Here is a 4,311-nt window from a genome sequence, read left to right on the forward strand (position 1 = left end):
GACATAATTTAGGGTTTTTTTCACATTTTTTTCCTTTATTGAACGCTAATACCAAATGCTGTTAGGACTACATAGGAAAACGATATGGCTAATACATCAGTCAGGTATTACTAGAGATACAGATTAACACAAGATGCACAAATGTATAAGAAATTCCAAGATTGGCTTACGATGGTCCATAATTTGCTTTTTGTGTGACTATTCAGAGTCATGATTCCTAGGCTTTGGGATTACCAAAGTACTCATGCCTGCGTCAGACACTCTAGATGGTCAGGCCTGAGTTTAGACACCTGCTAGATGTAGTAGATTATGTCTCCTGCTTCAGGATTGCAAGATTAGCAATTACAGCTGCCGCTACCAACACGGGTGGCTTCCGATTGCCAGCTAGTGAAGACTCTTGTCATTCAAGCCAGTTAAAATCATGTCCAACATGAGAGTAAATCTGTTCATGAGGGATATTACTAAAGAGCACATGCGTTGAAGTTCTCTGATTTACGGCCATCTGTTTTAGCTAGTTGGTACTGAATTTGCATCAGGAGTTTTATTGTTGCTTATGTATTGGTGAGTGGACAGATTTAATTTTGGTTTGGGTTTTATTCCAGGTCATTTGCTTTGTTTTAGCTAATTAAATTGCAACCAAAGTGAACTCTGCTTATGATCTTAAGTGCTACACCAAGCTTCTTCATGTCTTTCAAAGAAGAATACTTTTGCATTACAAGAAGTAATGGAATAGAAGGCCAAGTTACAGAAATCCGTGAACTACGACGGAATTTCCAGGCTTCTAATATAAAATCCCCTAATTTAATGTCTGAACACGGTGAATACTCAAACAATATCAATTCATGTCCTCTAAGATGTGCCCTTATCCCCAACCTCAGAACTCTTGGGACATTTTGTGCTATATTTTATGTTTCCTGTCTCTCATTTCTTAAAAATAAAATGACAGAGGCTGGAGGTATATGTAGCCCAGTAGAGCGACACGTAGAATACTTGCCTACTGTACATGAGCCCTGGGTCAAATCTCCGACAGGGCAAACAAGCAAAAGTAAACAAATAAAATGGCTTAAACATACATGCAGGGCCGGCCAAATAGCTCAGTGGATTAAAACACCTGCAAGCAGGTACAGGGGCCAGGGTTCGATCCCCAGGCCTGCTGTGCCAGCCCCACCACCGGGGCACACTGAGATGGCAATTGAGACTGGATGTGGTGGCGCGCGCCTGTAATCCCAGCTCTTGGGAGGCTGTAAACAGATGAATCACTATGAGTCTAATCTAGTAGTGAGACCCTGAACACCCTGTAGACCCTTTCCTAAAATACAAAAAACAAAAAACAAAAACCCAAAATACACATGTAAGCCAAGTATACTGGCACATACCTATAATCCAAGTTATTGAGGAGGCTGAGACAAGAAGGTATGGAGTTCAAGATATATGGACAACTTAACAAGACCCTACCTCAAAAAAAAAAAAAATTAAAAGGGTTTGATAGGACGTTCAAAGGCCTTTAGTGCAATTCCCAACACTACAGAAAAACAAATCACAACACACACACACACACACTTCATATTACTTCACTTTCAAGCAATAAAACAAGGACAGGACTGAAGTTTATGTCTAAAATATTACTCAGGTAGGGGCCTGCCCCTTAGCTCAGTTGTTTAAGTGGCTGCTTCCACAAAGCAGTCTCAGGTTGCCCTGGTTTGATCCCCACCACTCCAGCCAGCCAAACGTGCCCTGAAGGCATTCGGAGCCAGCCAAAAAAACCCACTTCTGCCATAAAAAAAAATTAAATAAAATATTACTCAGGTAAAATTGCAAGAATATTGTTTTCATTTTAAAGAGAAAAAAAAACAAATTCAAAAAAGATAATAGGAGAGCAGTAATAATTAATATACTGCACATTATTACCTTTTGTCTAACCAATAATAGCTCAAACCATTTTGTTGATGAAAAGAAACCAGCAATATAACTCTCCGAACTATCTTGTGTAATTTTTTTCTTCCCTTTGCCTTCCCTTCTTTTCTCCTTCTCCCCATCACAGTTTCACTTTCCTTTTTTACAGTGCAAGAATATTGAAGACTGAAAACTTTTTAAAATGCTAGTACATTCTACTTTAGAAATATAGGTTGAGCATACCTTATCTGTAATACTTGGGACCAGAAGTGTTTCAGATTGTGAAGTTTTTTGAATGTTTTAATACTTGCATAGATTTCCCCCATTGAGTATACCCAACCTGAAAAGTCTAAAATTCAAAATGCTCCAAAATCTAAAACTTCTAGTTTAATATCAGCTGATTGCTTTGACATGGTCACTCTGCTAATTACAAATCCCTGTCAAAAACTGCTCCTGACAGAACACCTGGATGAAAAATCTGTACCTGCTTTGAGTTACTGTTTGTATTTAGGAATATTAAAATAGGATTTATTTGAAAACATTCTGTTGTTCAGACAGTTTTCTCTCCCCAGTTAATCTCAAAATTCAAGACTTGGCGGTAGCAGCCTGGAGGAAGGGACCAAGCCAAAGCAATGCCAACAGTATGCTCCATTCAGTTGTCTTTTTCATCTTACAGAAAGGAAAGGCACCAACCTTGGATTTGCATCATGTGCTTTGACAGCACACACCGCTAGCTGTCCTTACAAGGGTGCCACATCCCAGGACTTTTCACCCACTGGAGCCATTATCCCTTCCCCTTAGACTTTTTAAACATGGCATCCTCCACATACGATTATTATTTCATAGCTAACGCAGACTATATTCTAAGAATTTTATATGTGGTTCAATCAGCATAATGGGTATACCGCAGTGAAGATGCATTTTAAAGTGTCAACAGCAAGTGACTATTTCCCAAGTCCCTGAGTCATAAGGACGGAGACAGCAATTTAGAAAGAAGAGAACAGAAAGAAGTCTTTATATGTGTATTTCATAAAGTAGATTGTACTTCATGAATTTAAATGTGGCAGGATAGTCACTCTGCTGTCTCGCCATTACCAAGCGAGATGCTTGTTATAAAAAAGAAATATGTATGACTGTTGAGGATGCTGCCTTATTAAGGGCTGTGTTCTGCACTCTGCAAAACACTTCCCTGGAATGTTGTCACCTACACTAAAAGATGTACACAAACTTTCTCACTTAAATTATTAGGCTGAAGACACCCAGAATATGTTAACTCCATAAATATGCAAATAAATAGTTCAATGAGTCCTCTCACTTCTTAAATTTAATGTAGGAATAAAATACTGGAATCCTGACTTCTATGGATGATCCTTTGCCAGTAAGTTGTTAAGATTTTTCACTCTATCTAATTGTTCCGGCACAGTTAGTTTTAATAGGCAAAAGCTGTGTAAAGAGCCAATTAAGTTATATTTTTAATCTGAGAATATGTGATTAGTTTGTGGATATTGTAGGAGTAAAAATTCAATGCTTATCAATCTGAAGATAATGAGCAAACTTCCAGGGAGGGCCAGGACTTTCTCCACTAGGAACAGAGTGGGAAAAGGGTGCAGGGTACGGATGAGGGGAATGTGTGTGGTTCTTTTCTGGCTCCTCCTGCTCCTTCCTCTGAGCTCTTGGTTCTGAATCTTCCAGGCTCTTTCAAGACATTCTCTTTCTGATACTATTCGTCTCTGCTTTTTCCACTGATTCCTCCGTGTCAGCCTGTAATTCTGCTGAAATAGGCCTCACCTAGAAAGCTGCCTGTTTGTTCTTTTACAGTACTATCAGGCCCATCCCTAAAATGCATCCCTGTCTCTGGGCATGCATGGTAGGTTGGCTTCCCTGGCTGAGTCTGGCCTGATAAAATAGCCCCACTCGTTTCTATCGATGTGCAACTCACCCCAATAAAAGCTGTGTTCATTCTCCATTCCAGTGTCAATGTCAAGCTCCTCTCTGTCAGGATAGTTACAGGGTGAAGAGTACCCACCCTTTGCCTACAAAACAAAATCCATGTCATGGTCAGGATCCTCCACAAGTCAACTTTGCAGATCATTTCCCACATGCACTCTGCATCAGCTGCCCTCTTCTGCTGAGTGGGCCCATTCACGGTCCTCGGTACGCTGGCATTTGTCCACTCTGCCACTCCTTAACTCCGCTTCCCATCTTGCTCCTAGTAAGAGCCACTTCTGAACCATTTATTCAAACCGAATACATCCTGAAGAAGCCACATTCCGCCTCTTCAACACAGGTTTTTATATCTCAGCTAGGATGACTGCTGCTTTAACTGAGCAACTTCTTTTCTTTTCCACCATATATGCCAGAATATTCATTCTGAAAATGCCTTTTCCACTTCATAAAAAACTATAATACAGAGTTTCT

The 4,311-nt window shown here is 39.9% G+C and overlaps 1 long non-coding RNA gene across 1 annotated transcript in view; it reads right to left on the bottom strand.

The window, feature by feature from the left end:
- Positions 1-370: 370 nt before the first annotated feature.
- The window catches only part of LOC111813651, an 8,108-nt gene continuing 4,167 nt past the window's right edge, over positions 371-4,311 (bottom strand). The window contains exons 3-4 of the long non-coding RNA XR_002818845.1: positions 3,833-3,926; positions 371-442 (exon numbers count right to left, since the gene is read on the bottom strand). This is a non-coding gene — a long non-coding RNA (uncharacterized LOC111813651). The remainder of the gene's footprint in view (positions 443-3,832; positions 3,927-4,311) is intronic.

The sequence above is a fragment of the Octodon degus genome, unplaced genomic scaffold (assembly GCF_000260255.1).
Source record: "Octodon degus isolate 3935 unplaced genomic scaffold, OctDeg1.0 scaffold00209, whole genome shotgun sequence".
Taxonomy (NCBI): domain Eukaryota; kingdom Metazoa; phylum Chordata; class Mammalia; order Rodentia; family Octodontidae; genus Octodon; species Octodon degus.